Source organism: Dryobates pubescens, chromosome Z (genome assembly GCF_014839835.1).
Source record: "Dryobates pubescens isolate bDryPub1 chromosome Z, bDryPub1.pri, whole genome shotgun sequence".
NCBI lineage: Eukaryota > Metazoa > Chordata > Aves > Piciformes > Picidae > Dryobates > Dryobates pubescens.
In genome coordinates, this window is record NC_071657.1 from 128,142,386 (window position 1) to 128,160,675 (window position 18,290).

Here is an 18,290-nt window from a genome sequence, read left to right on the forward strand (position 1 = left end):
TCTACATACACTGCAAAAACAGAGCTGTATTTATATTTTGTTTCTATATAATTTTTCCCCAAAATGTAAAAAACTATTTAACATGTTGGAAGTCTTTTAACATACTCTGCTTGACTCTAAGTACAGTTTGAAGCAAAATCTGGCATTCAGAAGTTGACAGGAGAGCAACACTTTACTTTTGCAGGCCTTAACATTCACAGACCATCATTGCTTATTATACTATTGCCCAATTTTGCACAAATATCGATTAGCAATTTCGTAAATCTGAAAACCACGATTCCCAGGTGCTGACCATGACCCTAGAAAAAGCCTAGAGAAAACAACCTCATTACGAGACATACCTCGCAATAGATGTTTGTTTAACTGGAAATCTGCAAGAGCAGCTGCCCAGTGCAACGGTACATATTTGCTTCTGAATCCTTCCTCAAAGGCTCTATTTAAACATGTTGATGAACTGAGCTAGATTTCTCCCCACCTTCATTCCAGCGAAACAAGGAGACCCAGAATGTAAAATTTGTTTTGTTATTGCAACTAGAGTTATGTGGTAAGTGAGAAATTCACTTTCTATAGCCCTGTTTAAATAGGAAGGTGGGAAACTTCCATACTCCTGTACAAATGCAATGCCTGTGTGTACTGCTCACTGACATTTCTGTTTGGAAATGAATAGACTTCTATTTCTAGAAGTGTTGGTATATGGAATTCCTTCTTGTCCATATTTGGCTTGATGTTAAAGAGCTGGCTACTCTAGGTTCACTGGTTTGGTAAGAGGGAGACAAGAATTATTGTATAGAGAATATTAGTCCGGTTCAAGATATATGACTTGTTTCAGATCTTTGTTCAGATTTACATTAAAACTGTAAACAACTGAGAATGACAACAAGAGTTTTCTGATGTGTGCAGCTGAACTGTCTATCACTGATTTCACACAGCATCCTGAAGAGCAAGTGTTAACAGATTTTTTTCAGTCATGCAGGTGCCGGGCTAAGTTCAGCGCTTTGATCTAGAGGGCAGTTTGTCTTCTGAGCCAGTCCCACTTCCACTCTGGGTTTTGTTTAGCCTCTTTCCTGCCAATGTCTGGAAGGGAATTCTTTCAGTCATTCAACATTTCAGCAATCTGAAAAAAGTTCTCATAGTGCTACTTTTCTCTTGGAACTGTTTCTGCAACCATGGCTGGGGTATTGTCACTTGCCTTCTATTCCACCAATGGTCAGCAATGTAGACTGTCAAAAAGGAATTGATCCAGTGTTCTTTCTACTCCTGTGGGCAGTATTTATACTGTGGGCAGTATTTATACATGTGATCAAATTCACCCTTGCACTGAGGAAGGTCTGAGCTAATTTAATGCTATGCTTAATGCCACAAAACCAAACTTTCTCAAAGCAGAAATGATGTTTTCCATAGTAAAATGGAAACAAAAAAGTACGAGGTGAGTCACTATGTTAAGATGTGTGCAAGTTCTGCGATACCTATTTCAAACAAAACTGAAACTGTCCATCAGCCACTTTTTTGTTTTCTTTGAGTCTTCACTTGCATTGGTGTCTGTAGGCAATAAAACAGAGAGAAGAAACATGGACTGAATCCTGAGATACTCATTCAGGCTAAGCTCTTACTAATGGCAAAGTAAGATCTGTCTGAGTAACCTTATCATGTACTGATTTTTTTTCCCTCTATAAAGGAAAACTGCTAAAAAAATCACATTCCTGTGTCATCTAGCCATTTTGCACCTCTCCGTTTCTGATCGGGTTTAAAGGCAGAATGGTAAAAACATCTTCCTAACATGACTTGGGGTGGGCTTGAGGAGCAAAGGTTTGTTCCTTAAATTTCAATTTTTCATTTCATAAGCAAATTTTCTGGTTCTTTTTAACTTAGCTTGTCTTTTCACCTCCTCTGCAATGCCTTTAACACTAATTTCTGAAATATGACTTTCAAATTGCTGAATAAATTAATCAGGAAAAAAAAAATAAAGGAGAAAATGAGCTACATTAGGACTCAAAAGTGTTCTGCAAATTAAGGTCATGAGTTGTTAGGAAAGAGGAGAGATGTTATCTTTTTTTTCTTACAATGTTACAAAATGTTGGTTCTACTGTGAAGAAAAGATAACCTTGAAGCAAAATGGTCTAACTCTACCATCTTTAATAGTGTACAGAGAAACTGTCCATGATGACAATGAAATGTAAATCATCAAATGAATTATTAAGACTAGATGGTAATCTTCACTACTAATACCTGCAGAACTCTCCAGGGCTAGTGACATGTAACATGCTTTACAAGGCCTAATACTCATTTCAGTGATAATAACTTCCTCCCTATTTCACAATGATTTTATGAAAATCCATTAGTGCTTGTAGAATGTTTTAATTGGCTAAAAAGCTGCATGTGAGCTCCTAAATATTTTTAATGCATTTCTTAATATAACTGTTAATTATGTTTATAACTTCCTTCAAACTTTGAACTCTCTAGGATATAATCTAGGATCTGATATTTCACACAAGGCTGTGTGAAAGTGAAATTAAAAATATTGACAAGATGGTGAATCTTTCCCTTCTCTGAGCTTTACACACTTGGATAATACTATTGATGTCCAGTTCTGGGCCCCTCAGTTCAGGAAAGATTTTGACTCGCTGGAACGTGTCCAGAGAAGGGCAACAAAGTTGGTGAGGGCTTTGAAACACAGGCCCTATAAGGAGTAGCTGAGGTGGCTGGGGTTGCTTAGCCTGGAGCAGAGGAGACTCAGAGGAGACCTTATTGCTCTCTACAACTCCCTGAAGGGAGGTTGTAGACAAGCTGGGGCTGGTCTTTTCTCCCAGGCAACCAGCACCAGAACAAGAGGACACAGTCTCAAGCTGTGCCAGGGGAGGTTCAGACTGGATGTTAGGAAGAAGTTCTTCATAGAAAGAGTGATTGGCCATTGGAATGGGTTGCCCAGGGAGGTGGTGGAGTCACCGTCACTGGAGGTGTTTAGGGGGAGACTTGATGTGGTGCTTGGTGCCATGGTTTAGTTGATTAGATGGTGTTGGATGATAGGTTGGACACGATGATCTCAAAGGTCTCCTCCAACCTGGTCTGGTCTGGTCTATTCTATTCTATTCTATTCTATTCTATTCTATTCTATTCTATTCCATTCCATTCCATTCCATTCCATTCCATTCCATTCCATTCCATTCCATTCCATTCCATTCCATTCGAGTCTATTTGAGTCAATTCAAGTCTATTTGTTTTAGTGATGAAAATTATCATATTGTGGTTTGGAATCTTTCTTGTGTTAATAGTTTGAAGAAACAGACTAAAATTATATCAGATTATGTACCAAAGGTGTCTGTTGCATGGTTTTCCAGATCTGGAATTTGTGGCTCACTAGTGTTCTACTAGATTTTTGGTAAAGATGTAACACATGATCACATTTACAGATTTACCTGATAAATTTTCCATATGAGAATGAAGAAGGTAACAATGTAAATCTTAAGACACCAGTGAATTTTGCCACAAAGTGCTAGAGCTATCACAGAAACAATGAAAATATATGGTGAACTTAAAATTATTAACCCATTGTGCCTCATTGCATGTATTACTTTTAAAGCAGAGACCAAGATTATGAGGTGGTGGAGTCACCATCGCTGGAGGTGTTTAAGAAGAGACTGGATGAGGCACTTAGTTCCATGGTTTAGTTGAACAGGTGGTGTTGGGTGATAGGTTGGAATTGATCTCAAAGGTCTTTTCCAACCTGGTTAATTCTGTATTCTGTATTCTTTTGTAGGTCTTTCCATCCATGCATTTATCATTTCAGGGTTATACTTCAAATGTGTTCTGGTTGGTATGGTCTGTAAGGAAACCAGAGAAGTATCAACTGTTTCAATGCTTAGACACTGATCTCCTAAAGTGGGAGGTTGCACTTAGCATATTGCCCTGGTGTATCACACCGTTTGGTGGTGCTTTTTGTCAAGATACCTGAGATGCTGCTTTCTGAGATCCACTTCTTTGAAAATCTCATTTCTGTCTTATCATGAATGAAACTGCCAGAGCTGCCATGCTTTACTCTCATGATACTACATGAGTATTCACCCTTGGGGTCTAAAAACTGTTTTCTGATGAAGACCCTTAAATATATAACTTTTATACACACACACACACACACACGTATGTATGTATATAGAATCATAGAATCATAGAAGCAATGAGGTTGGAATAGACCTCAGAGATCATCAAGTCCAACCTGTCACCACAGACCTCATGACTAACTAAGCTATGGCAACAAGTGCCACATCCAATCCCCTCTTGAACACCTCCAGGGATGGTGAGTCCGCCATGCCCCTGGGCAGCACATTCCAATGCCTAACAACTCTTTCTGTGGAGAACCTTCTCCTTACTTCAAGCCTAAACTTCCCCTGGCTTTATAGCTAAACTTAAGACCTTTGTCTTTTTCTGGTCATATATGTAATATAACTTAGCCCTCTCCTTTCAGTATTCTTTGCTGCAGTTTTTTTAATGCAGAAGAAAAGAGATAGAATAAGAAAGAATATACTGACTGGCTGCCTTAAAAGAAGTTCTTTGCACATCAATGAATGTGACTGATCTGGCATGGAAAATATACATATAGGACATTAATGAATTAAACAAGATCAATTACTAGGGCATCACGGTGATAATTCTTTTGAAAAGTGGATAGATTCATGCTTTGTTCATATTCTGCTCAGAGGCAGGTGCCATAAGACATGTAGTTTTCTTCACATTCAGTTGTTTTGTTTATATTAGTGGAAAGTGTTTTCTCAATTTTTAGTGTTGCAAGATTTTGACTCTAATACTGCAGTGTTAGATACTGGCTTGTGGTTGGAAAGAAAGCCTTAGAGCAGAAAGATGAAAATGTTGATTCTAGTTTCCATCCCCTAGTGCTGTAATACATGATTAAGTGGAGCTTGAGATCTATTTTATCATAAGGTACTGCAGAAACTGAGAAACAAGCTATTCAGTAATGTCGAAATATTGGAGCATTTACAAACTGAAGTCATCCCCAAAACTCCATCAACATTATTTCAAAGATCTGTATGACTTTGTCTATCATGAAGGGCCTTGATTTACCCCTGCACAAAACCCCAGCCCCTATAGTTTATGTCAGAGCAACATCTGAAACACATCACATCTCTCTTTTTCTGACTATGGGAGTAAATTATCAAAAAATAGCCTTCCTTTCTCATTACCAGCTAATGATGTGCATTTGTGATCTCTTTGAGTTTCTCCACCCAACTGTGTTCTTCCTGACTTACAAAAAATATGTATTTGTTCAGCCACACTGTTCAGCCAGTTCAGTAATGAGTATCCACTCTTACCAGTTGACACAGAAGAAGCACAGAAGAAACTGTTTCACTTAAAAAGAGTCTTCACAAGCTCCACGGGCAATCACATATACAAATTCCAGTGCAATAATCAGACCTCACAGGCAAATTGGAAAAGGTTGTGTTTCTTTAGTTTACCATTTTGACTTTTCCACTTAGGTCTTTAAAATACAGCATCACAGGATCACAGGATATTAGGGTTGGAAGGGACCTCTGGAGATCTTTGAGTCCAACCCCCCTGCCAGAGCAGGACCATAGAATCTAGCACAGCTTGTGCAGGAGTGCATCCAGACAGTTCTTGAAAGTCTGCAGAGAAGGAGGCTCCACAACCTCTCAGAGGAGCCTGTTTCAGAGCTCCATGACCCTTAAAGAAGTTCTTCCTCATGTTGAGATGGAACTTCTTGTGCTGTAGTTTACATCCATTGCCCCTTGTCCTATCACAGGGCACAAATGAGAAGAGGTTGTCCCTTCCCCCATGACACCTATCCCTCAGATATTTATAAACACTTATTAAATCCCCTCTCAGTCCTCACTTCTCCAGACTAAAAAACCCCAGGTTTCTCAGCCTTTCTTCATAAGGCAGTGCTCCAGTCCCTTAATCATCCCTGTAGCCCTCTATTGGACTCTCTCAAGTAGATCCCTGTCCCTCTTGAGCTGGGGAGCCCAGAACTGGACTAATATGCAATTTTGAATAAAAATAGATGGATTTAGAAATACTTTTGTAGCAGCTTTGTTTCCAAAATATTATTATCTCATATAAGGGATTTTGTCACATATAGACATTTCCTCCAAAAATTGTTGTCATTAAAAAAAAACCCCAACATAATCAGGAAAGGAAAACATTTAATTAGGTCAGCCTAGACATTTATAAAAACACATAGCGCAACGGCTATCCTGACACACACAAGGGAGCTAATAGAGAAAAATATTCTCCAAAAGTTACTTATTCCTTTTCAAAGTAGATAATTAGAAAAATAAATATGTGCCAAAAAGATAAATGCATTTGATTACTTCCAGCAATGCACTCCTTTCTTATGTCTTACGCTGGAGAGTGACTCAGATAATTGCTCAAGAAGAATGCAGTGGCGACTGCCATTTAGCTAAATTGAGTCATTAAATACAAAAGATAAGACCTGGTTCTCCTTTACACAAAAGATTCTTTATGCCAGTCTGACACTGTAGAAGGGCTGTGAAAGAAGAAAAGCAGTTAATGCCTGACTGAATGCCCATTGGCACCAACCAGAGCAACGAAAAGAAAACTAACTCCAAATTTTTTCTGAAGATTTTTTTAAATCAAAAGCCTCAAAACTGTCACCAAAATCACTACCTACTAAAGAAAAGAAGCAAGCAAACTGATTTTTATTTGATTTTTGTGTGATTGAAGTTGTGAACAAAAATACACCAGAAGAGTGCAAAGACTTCTACGGATTTGATCTAGGGGCAGTTTTCTTTGCCTTTTGGCCAAGGTGCAACAGGAAAACAAGTATTTTCGATAGAAATGCTGACATTACTAATAGCACCTCTAACAGAGATTGTTACAATGTGTATTTACTCAGGTACAGTATTAAACAGGAGATGTGAACTCACCATAGCAACCCCTGCATCACATTGCAGATATGCTGCTTCTAAGATACGGCAAACATTTCTGAAGAAACACAGCTGAATATCAGGTAAACAGCTAACAACTCCAAATTGAGTTTAAAAAATGCTTTTCCACAAAGTAGAACAAAAAAAAAAAAAAAAGCCACATAACTTGATGGTATGCAAATGAGTAATTTATTACTGAATTTTGTTTTCATGATTTTGGCTTCAAAGTGTGAGTTTAAATGACTCTTCAACTCACAATGACAAAACCAGTGGTGAAACATATTAATGAAGCTCCTCTGAAATGTCACTGGGAATCCTTGCAGTCCCTACTAATCTGGGAGAATTATGTATAATTTTCAGGCCTCTTCCTTCTGATAGCCTGAGATCTTGCAAAATACTACTCTTCACCATAAGATATTATAGAATCACAGAAACAGTCAGGTCGGAAAAGACCCTCAGGATCACCAAGGCCAACCCAGAACCCTACACTACAAGGTTCACCCCTAAACCATATCCCCAAACACCACATCTGAATGACCTTTAAACACAGCCAAGGTTGGTGATTCAACACACACATTCCCATTCCTCACCACTCTTTCTGTGATTTTTTTCTTTAAACTAATGTCCAGTCTAACATGAACACAGTCAAGTTTGGAAATAGGTTTTTGTCTGAACTGTCTTGCAGCCCACTCTTAGATGTATGACTGTTTCCTCTTCATTACCACTCTACTCCTACTTTTATTCTAAATTTAACTAGCTAATATGTGTCCTTTCAATTTATTTTTATTCAAGATAGCTTTCTTTCTTTTGCTTCAACAGAATGTCATTGGAGGTGTTTGGGAGGAGACTGGATGGGGTGCTTGGTGCCATGGTTTAGTTGATTAGATGGTGTTGGATAATGGGTTGGATGTGATGATCTTGAAGGTCTCGTCCAACCTGGTTTATTCTATTCTATTCTATTCTATTCTATTCTAGTCTAGTCTAGTCTAGTCTAGTCTAGTCTAGTCTAGTCTAGACTAGTCTAGTCTAGTCTATTCTATTTACAATGTTACTGCGTCTTTTTTTTTAAAAAAACCTTAAGTGTTTCCATCCTTTCAGTCCTTTTCCTATGATTCATATAAGTATTTTCTCCATTGAATTAATTTTTGTATTTTTAGTTTGAAGGCCTGATCCTTAATTTATGAAATATCACTCAATATCTCAATTAAAAGCTTTGGGGTTGATGTACCATTGCCTTCAGCTTAACTAAAATCCTTGGCATTGCCTATTCATATGCATCAACTTTAAATCACTTATGCAGTGCCTAAAGCAGCTTCCGATGGTATTTGGTGGGTTCCTAAGCCTTCTGCCATCAAACTTGTACTGATGTATCTGTCTTATACTTTACCCAGCCATTCATTGCAGAATTTACTCCTGGAAGGAGAAGTTTTCACAACTGTTTTGGTCTTTACTTGGTACTAAGCCACAGTATTGCCTCTTTCCAGGTCTCAGCTGTAGAAGGTGAACACTCATTTTCTTGCATTAGCTGAAGAGACTGTTAAAGAAAACAACCAGTATTATGGGTTTGCCACCTGAAGTTTTCCCCATAGTTTCTTTCTTCAATGCTGACCAATTTGCCTGGAAGTCACCTGCCAAAGCCTTTAATCTGTTGCTTATGAACCATAGCTTGAACACAGGAGCATCATGTGAGCCACTTGGAAATTGTGCACAGCTCCAGGGCTATGATCTTCCCACCTCTCCCTATGTAGTGTTTATCATCCCTACTACTCTCATAATCTTTATGTTATGCTTTGACTTAACTGGTTTTAAACTGTGCTTTTTCTTCTAGAAGTTACACTAATGAGTGTTGTTTCTTCTGCTTTACCTCATTTGTTCACATTTATTACTGGCTTATCGTACCAACAGCTTTAATTTCAAATTTACAGATTTCTAATGAATTTTGAATGAGTAAATATTCTCTGCAGTGAATTTGATCCTACAGACAAAGGCCTTATTTTTCTTAGATACCTCTCATGGGCTCACAGAAATTGCCAACTCCACTCAAGTTACAATCTTAAAAATCCTGCTGTGTTCTATAAAGTCTCTGATGTTGTGCTGGAGTCCCCAGATTCTTCCTCTTTGTTAAGCAGGGAATGAGTTTTTTTTTACCTTGGCATGCTCCCTTCATCGGTTCTGAGAATTCATGCTACACCAAAATTAGAAGGTTCAGAAGGGTCTTCTCTCTGTGGTACCAAAATACAAAATCCTCAAATATATTCTGAATAGTTTTGGTAGCAGAGGCAGAGGTGCAGTTAAAGCCTCAAAGCATTTTAACAAGCCCCAAACCCTCATAGTCAATCAGCGTGTCTCCATTTCATCAGAACAAAATAGGTGTTTTCTTGCAAACTAACATATTTCTTCACTGAAAATGTTTAAAAAGCTTATCTAGAAATCTGCTGATGAAGTGCATCCACCTCAGATGTAGTTTATTTTTATTTCAGCACTGTTTCCCTGCTGGTTTTCTATTTTTTTCCTTTCACAGAAGGTTATTTATATTTGGGGTGAGGAATGATGCACAGCAACAGAATGGATGGTGCCTGGTGTTGCTGTGAATTGTTGATATACCCTGGTCCGAGGTAAGCCTGGCTGTGGTGTGTTTTGTGGGCACACATTTCTCTGCCTTGCAGTCTGAGTACTGCTGAGTGGAGCACCTAGTCTGGCTCTGTATCTCCCAGAATGTGTGCACTCTTTCTGGTGGCAGCCAAGGCTCTGTTCCCCTGGGGCTAGGGGGTATTCAACCCAGACTACTACTAGGATGGGTCATCTCCCTCCCAGATGTGGGGCACCAGGAGTTGTATGCAAACTCTGATTTTTATTCTCTTGCTGTGACTGCCCATTGGTGCAAAACATGCTCCTGCTCCAGTGAGAAGGGATGGTTCAGCTGACACTGGTGATGCCCTGCTGAACAGTGCCTGTCTCAGAAGCTGCAGGACAATTTACACCTTTATAATCATTCAAAGGTTTCTTTAAGCTGCTTAGTGTGCTTAGTTTGGACTGCTTCTACGTTCAGCATAGGGATAATGTAATTGTAATCCTGTGGAGGCACAGTTATCTTGGTATACTCAAGCTGTACTGTGGCTACTAGAAATCTCTAGCCCTCCTTGCTAAACACCTCTGTAATCTCTGTAGCTGGTTTTTTTGCCTCCATGTTTATTGTTCTTATTTTTTCCCTTTCTTTTTTCCTCTGTGGAGAGAGTGCCCTTTGTTTCCATTTCAGTTTCAGTACCAGTTGGACTTGGTTTTCACTTGGCTGATAAATCTATTGTACATCCATCACAAATCTGCCAGATGGCCGAACTAGGAAATGCTGGTTGTGTCCTCAGAGCATAGTGATAATGATATTCCCAAAACTTATTATAAACCAGTAACAATCTAGATCCAGGTTTGTACATTTACTTTAGTTTAAGCAGTTGAAGTTTAGTTTAAGCTATGGAGGTAGCCTAGCTACCTTGGCTTTGATTTTTTTCTATATTAGCTTGAGACTTCTGTGATTTACTATCATAGGCATTTATCTGCAACATCACTTGTCCCTGCTGATGTAAAACTAGGTCAGTAAACTCTCCACAGTCAGTGGCTAAATGAGTCAAAGGTCTGCACATGTGGGTCTCCAAGAAAACATGACTGAAGTATATAATTTTCTGTAACTAGTGACAGTTGGGTGTGAGGTGACCAGCATCACATTCATCTGCCTTTGAGTCCCTGGCTTTAAGAGACAAGTTTCTATTTATAACTGCATTTGTTGAAAGTGGCCTTTGGCACTGGTACAGATCAGAGCTTGGACCTTGATCTCTGGATCTGAGGGGCAGAGCCCTGTTACTCTCCCACCTCCTGCTTCTCTACGGTACGAAACAGCAGCCACACTAGGGAGCCGTGGAAATAGCTCATGACATCCTGCTATACATGTTACTAGAGATATTCCCTGGGAGGATCCATTCTTTAAAAATCACATCACATCCCCTTGCCTCATTAACCTTACCTCACAGAAGTGCATTTCTCCTTTCCTTTTCCTGCACCTTCCATACTCCTGGTGTAAATGGTCTGTTACCTGTGTTACAGCTTGACATTATGAATGATTTTTTTATCATGTTTAATGTTTTCTTTTTCTTAAAACATTTTTTTTCCCTAGGGGGGGAAAAAATATTTCACATCAGCTTCGTAAAAAATAAATAACAGCATTTACCTGACTCAGGAAAGCACCACAAATCTTCCAGTGAAGCCACCTCAGATTTCTGGACAGCATGACGCATGTTTTTTTCTTCTATATTTTACGTGGTGTTTTGAATTACAATGTTTGAAAAAGAATGGCTCTCTCTTCTTTTTGGTTTTTTTTTTTTTGCAGTGAACACTTCTATTTGAAATCACATAGTTATTCCTCCTCAATGGTGCCTGAAATAAGTGAGGATTAAAGATTAATATATTATTGTATGGCTTACTGCTGAGTATGCATTGCACATCAGCTACGGGAATGGGATACCCTGAGTGTTGAGCAGATGTAGAAAATGACTAAGCCTCTCTCCCAGACTTCTTGGTGCAAATGGTTCCTTTTTAACATTGCACTCCAAAGTCAAATTCACATTTTTCCTCAGATTTTTTTTTTCTTACTGGAAATACTTTGCTTTATTTCTTTACTATTTTTTTCCCCTGCCACTGTTGTGACTTTTCCATGCATTATCATTACAGATAAATTTTGCAATAAGCTAAACAAACACATCCATTCTCTTAATTAAATGAGCTACAGCTTTTGGGCTGAAACAAACAAACATAGTATTTATAACTCAAATTGCATTACATAAACTGTGCCCTCACCTATAAAGAGGCTATAAATGGCATGGTAGGGTTCCATATTTGCTTTTTGTTCTCTTTTTCCCCAAATGACTTTCATGTTGACCTCTTTTAATTTACAAATAAAATCATGACTTAACTGCCAGCACTGAAACTTCACCCTGGGATCTGAGATCAAGCTGTGTTCTTTCTGCTTTGTGCCAAAATAGACTCTGGTTCACCTCCTCAGTGTTGAGGTGACTCTGCAGGGCTGGCAGGAATGAAAAGCAATAACAGTGCTCTTGCCAGTAAAAAGATGAAGTGAACAAATTCTCTCAGAAGTAGGAAGGTACCAATTTTCAAAGCAGCATTATAGAAAACAGCTGTATGAAACAATGGGACAAATGTTCATGGAAGAGCCAGGGTGGAACATCTCATTGCTTGATGTTCCTCTGCAGCCTTCCTTCACTTCTCCCTGTTGGTCTTTCCAGTCCAACTTGTAGATGAATCAATCTGAGGTGCTTGTGGTTGTGGTTGCACAGCTTTTTACCCTGGCTGAAGTCCTAATTGTCTGCCTGCCACTCTTGTGCCCCTACTAGGGCTGCTCTGTACATTGGGTGGAGCTCATTTTTGTGGGGGTCTGCAGGCTAATCTCTGGCACCAGATCCCAAAGCATCTCTGCAAGCAGTTGCTCATTCCTCTGCATCTGCATTTGTGGGGCTTCAGATGAAATCAAGGGAAGTTAGTTTCCCACTTATTTTTCCCTGTCCTGGTCAAAGCTGAACACTGTGCATAGGTGTAAAACCTTCAGAGAGGTGGGGTTTTGAAAGTCAATCTTCAGTGTCATAGTTGCCAAGCATATCTTTGTAATGAGTGTCTTAAGGATATTAAAACCTTTGGGACAAATCATGAAGACTTAACTCTGGGGTGTCCAGCTTTCTTTGGGAACTGGGTGTCTCCGTGAGGCCCAGGCACAGTGATCTAGTGCTGCTCTTCTGCAAAGGGCCACATCAAGGGAGAAGGTCTCCCTCATTGCAACAGCAAAAGTTCACACAGGGCAGAAGAATGCGAACAAGATTGAGAGGGTGCAGTGCCTGACAGCACTCAAAAAAGACGGCAACTGCTCTGGTAGTTTTCAGAATCTTTAATTACTCCTGCTGCCAACCAGGAGGATAGAGAGGTACTCTCTGAGGAAAACATTAACAGGTGAGGCCAGGAAAAGGCAGATGCAAACACCCCTTCCTGGACTGCACTACACCTCAGCACTCTTGGCAGAAGCTGTGTTTAGCTGCTTAATCCAGTAATTCACTGAGCTTTATTTCACATTAATTAAGGAGTATGGGAAAAAAGGTAATGAAGCATCACAAAGACTGCTGTTCCTGGAGGACTTTCAGGCTATGGACCACACAACCCCAAATTGAAACTCTGGGAAATATTTGGCAAAGATTCTGATGGTTCTTAGGGAAATGTGTAGAAGATAGGAAAATGACCATGTGAAAATCATGGTGAGCTGCTGGTACCTGGAGTGCCAGCTGTCCAGCACTGCCCTCCGCTCCCTGTGGCTGTTCCCCGAAAGCCCGTGTGTCACTTTCAAAAGCACTGAGCTCATTGTCCAGAGCTGCAGCAATCTTTCTGGAGAGTCTAATGAGCATTGAGAAACAAAACTGAACAATTTGCACTTCCTAACAGGACAGATTTAACAGGAGAAGAAACACTGAGCCATGGGAGATGTATGCTGGCATTTACAGTCCATTCTGCTGACATGTCCCCCCTGAAAAGTGATTCTCTGCACTGTCTCCCTGGGTTTAAGGAAATAGAAACTTAGTGAAGCACAATTTTTGATCTTTTATGTAGTTCAACCCTCTGGATATGCACAGGCGTATAGACTAAGAGAAAAGCAAGATAATTAAAAGAGCAGATTAAAATAGCTTCCAAAACAACCAGAGTTATGCTTTGGCTGGTATGATACACTTGATTATTTTTTTTTTGGTAGATTACTTCTGAAAATATGTGGTTGAGACTTAATTTTAATAATCACAGCAATTTGAATATGCACCTGCTTCTGCCTGAGGGTATACATCTGCACGTTGCAGAGAGTGTGCCTGTGACACTGAACCTCTTTAAAAGCTTTGCTTTCCCACTGGACATCACAATAAACAAGCAAATAAATAGTTTTTTTATGAGCAAAACCAAATGCACAGAAGAAATTCACAGTTATGGCAACAACTCTTTTCCCCTTGTAGCTCAGTACAATTTGTTTATGTATTACAGCATCTTCTGTAGGTTATGTAAAATCTGTTGCAAGAACCTGTGATATCTGATGAATAAAGGACAAAGTCTCAGGTTAGTTTTGACTTTTCAGGGTTTAGTGAATTCTGCTGTAACCCTGTCCCAGGTCTTACTGCTCCAGTCGTTTCAATTGCAAATTATCTCTTTTCTATGATTAATGGCAAAAGTACTGCCACTGGGTGCTGTAAGGTTGCAACCCCGTGTGCAAGGTGCTGTACAAATCTAATCAAAGCACATTCCTTGGGTCAAAGAGCTAAAATTCACATGCCAGTTAACAGACAAATCATCTTTTGAATTAGGTGAACTGCTGGATTACATAATTAGGAGCAGCAATCTCTGTGTTTTTATACGTTGTCAGTCTTTTAAATTAGAGGATTGATCCTCAGAATAAAAATTCTGTCCTTAGCTCAATTTTTAATGTTTAAACTTGTATGGACATCCATTTTGACATCACACAAACTTGTTAGCTTAATCCTGTTCATTCAATTCAGATGAGAAGTCTTGCTGGGGTCAACCGAAGTGCTCATAAGAATGCTATGAGCATGGTTACTTTATTCTTTCTTAGATAGTGTTAAACCATTTAATTAATTTCCTTTTTTTCCCTAAGGCCACTGACAAGACAAATTAACTGAGACTCACAAATATCCAGTTATGATCTTGTACAAACCAGATACATCACCAAGGAGAAGAATAAAATGGGAAGTTTCTTTTAACATGAAGAGCTTGTTGCTTTAAATATCACAGTATCACAGTATAACTAAAGTTGGAAGAGACCCCAAGGATCATCGAGTCCAACCTGTCTCCACAGACCTCATGACTAGACCATGGCACCAAGTGCCACGTCCAATCTCCTCTTAAACACCTCTAGGGACGGTGACTCCACCACCTCCCTGGGCAGCACATTCCAATGATGAACGACTCGCTCAGTGAAGAACTTTCTCCTCACTTCGAGTCTAAACCTCCCCTGGTGCAGCTTGAGACTGTGTCCCCTTGTTCTGGTGCTGGTTGCCTGGGAGAAGAGACCAACCCTTCCTGGCTACAGCCACCTTTCAGGTAGTTGTAGAGGGCAATTAGGTCACCCCTGATCCTTCTCTTCTCCGAGCCTTCTCTTCTCCAGGCTAAACAATCCCAGCTCCCTCAGCCTCTCCTCATAGGGCTTGTGCTCAAGGCCTCTCACCAGCCTTGTTGCCCTTCTCTGGACACGTTCAAGTGTCTCGATGTCCTTCTTAAACTGAGGGGCCCAGAACTGGACACAGTACTCAAGGTGCGGCCTAACCAATATCATAGTGAAGACAGAGTAATACTACTAGATTACCATAATTAACTAGGTCAACTTCAAAAAAACAACCCTACACAATTATGCAGACAAATTGCATTCAAACATTAATTAGATTCTGCATAAGAGTTAAATATTTTGCATTCATCACTTGCAAATGAACACTTTTCCTGAGGACAAATGAATGTATGCTCATCTAATTAAATAATGCATACTACTACATACATGGGAATATGCAGGGGAACAGATTAAAGGACACGTGGACAAATGAACTACAGCACTTCTTGACTTCTGAGCTTTTGAGCTGGCAATTAAAATGCTACATCTGCCACACAGTCAGTTACTGCTGTTTATTTTGTGGATACATGTAAGCTAGAGGACACAAGTGCTTTTAATCAGTATGAATACACACTACAATCAGAAAACTGCACCAAACAAGTACTGAGATTTGTGGAGTGATCTGTTCACACTGAAGAACAGATTTAGCAAGGATTGCATGCGCATGGGTGGACATTGTGACAGTCCCTACCACCAATCACATTGTGAAGGTTAAGAGTGGAGGAGGTAAAGTCACACATTCTATAGTCTATATATTTTAGATAAATATGTATATATATATATAAACTCCATTCTATAAGTCCTTTATTCTATTGATTCAGTAAGACACTGGCATGTTAATACAAAAATGTTCACCTGTCCCATGAATAAAGCTGGGCATCACTCCAGGCAGTTGCAACTTCTTTGAACAGTTGTCCCATGTGGCTTCTGCTTGAGCTGTGCAGTTAGTTCAGTAAACATGGAGAAGGGAACAACATCATTTATTTTGACCAAATAACCAAGAACTACGACTGGAAAAAAGATTAATTCAACTGCAACCTTTGGCATGGCCTGCCTCATGATTTCTTAATGGGTAAATATCTATTACACTTTGACTGGATGATTAAATAGTCTTTCCAGGTGTGCTTTTGTGTTTATTTCTGTCTTTAAAACAAAAAATCACAGAAAAATGAGTCATAAGGAAGAGTTCAAGTCTTTTGGCAGTTCAAAATTTATCTTTGGGAAAGCATGGTTGCTTTATACTTGGTCCATATAAAAAGCTAACACTTTGTTTTGCTCAGACCTCCCAGAACATTCCACCTTCAGTCAGAGCCCAAATGGAAATTTTTAGAAAGATGAAGAATTTTTGAGGTTACTGATATGTGGTGATAGAATAGAATAGAATAGAATAGAATAGAATAGAATAGAACAGAATAGAATAGAATAGAACAGAATGAACCAGGTTGGAAGAGACATAGAATACATAGAATACATAGAATACATAGAATAAACCAGGTTGGAAGAGACCTTCAAGATCATCGCGTCCAACCTATTATCCAACTCCACCTAATCAACTAAACCATGCAACTAAGCACCCCATCCAGTCTCCTCCTAAACACCTCCAATGATGGTGACTCCACTGCCTCCCTGGGCAGCCCATTCCAAGGGGCAATCACTCTCTCTGTGTAGAATTTCCTCCTAACATCCAGTCTGAACCTCCCCTGGTGCAGCTTGAGACTGTGTCCTCTTGTTCTGGTGCTGGTTGCCTGGGAGAAGAGACCAGCCCCAGCCTGTCTACAACCTCCCTTGAGGTAGTTGTTGAGAGCAATAAGGTCTCCTCTGAGTCTCCTCTTCTCCAAGCTAAGCAACCCCAGCTCCCTCAGCCTCTCATCATAGGGCTTGTGTTCGAAAACCTTCACCAACTTTGTTGCCCTTCCAGCAGAAGTAGATAAGTTGCAAATCTCAGAGCCACTGTGTTCCAGAACCTATGTCATTACCCTTGCACTTGGAAAACCAGTGTGTCATCTTTTTAGGAGTCTCTTAGCTCCCACTTCTTTACTTCCTCAGTCTTTCCTTTCAGCTCACTTGTGTTTTTCTCTGCAAAAATAAATTAGCTACAGGAAAAGTGAGATGGTAGCATGACTTAGTGGACAAAGGAAGGGAGATGAGTAGGTACAAAAGGAACAAAAAAAAGTGCAGTAAGAAAATGGTGGAGCAGATTGTGGAAGACAGGTTGTATGCAAGTTCAGGCTGATACTGGGATGAGAGAAAAATAGAGTATTTAATATACATCTGTGGCAATTATCAATATTGATATGACTGTGTAATGGTTGTTAGAAGCATACAGCTAGGAGAATAGAAAATTGATCACAGAACTTACACACGTTATGATAAGTCCTTATGATCAATGTTCACTTATGTCTTAGGGTAGAATAATAAACCTTTAATTGCATGCAAGCAATTTTATGTGAGAATAAATCACAACCAGGGCACAGTAATACCATTTATTCAACAATGCTGTTGATTTTGGCACTCATACAGCATTCTTTATATTAAGTTTTAATGCAAAGCATCTGAAGCACACTGTTAATAAAGGTGTTAGATGCAACCAATATATGATGAAATGTTCTACATCCTCTCTGCTTCTTTTCAACACATAGAGGGCTTATTTTTACAGTACAGATTCACATTTTGATCTCTAAACTAAGGGAAACATTGAGCCAAATAAAATATGGCACACATGCAACAAGCACAGTTGACTTCTGAGGCTGGAAGGGTGAAATGCAGAATGACTTTGTGCTCCAGGAATGCTTTGTTAAGCACTAACAAATATTGTTTTCTGAAGGGACTATACAGATTAAATGGTCTGGAACAATATCATACCAAAAGACTGATGACTGTTTTAAAATCAGAAGATCTTAATCTTAGTCTAGAACAGAGTAAGAAGTCTCTGTGTTAATTTATTCTAGTTTCAGTGTGTACCAAACAAGATGTGACCTGTTTTGAACTTGAGACTTATTTGAGAATAATATGAAATGTTATAAAACGACAGAAATGCAAATAGAATAGCAAGAAACCCACGCTATGTCAACACTCAAATGCCTGAATATCTCAGGCAGGCCTTGCCAAAGGTCCATAGCCAGCAAACTCTCCTTCATATATCACTGGAAGGCTGGATCAAGCACCTAAAGTGG

General features: G+C 39.4%; 1 long non-coding RNA gene across 1 annotated transcript in view; it reads left to right on the top strand.

The window, feature by feature from the left end:
- The first annotated feature begins 431 nt into the window (after positions 1-431).
- The window catches only part of LOC128899515 (uncharacterized), a 132,730-nt gene continuing 114,871 nt past the window's right edge, over positions 432-18,290 (top strand). Inside the window, exons 1-3 of the long non-coding RNA XR_008463117.1 lie at positions 432-544; positions 6,884-6,997; positions 9,436-9,529. This is a non-coding gene — a long non-coding RNA (uncharacterized LOC128899515). The remainder of the gene's footprint in view (positions 545-6,883; positions 6,998-9,435; positions 9,530-18,290) is intronic.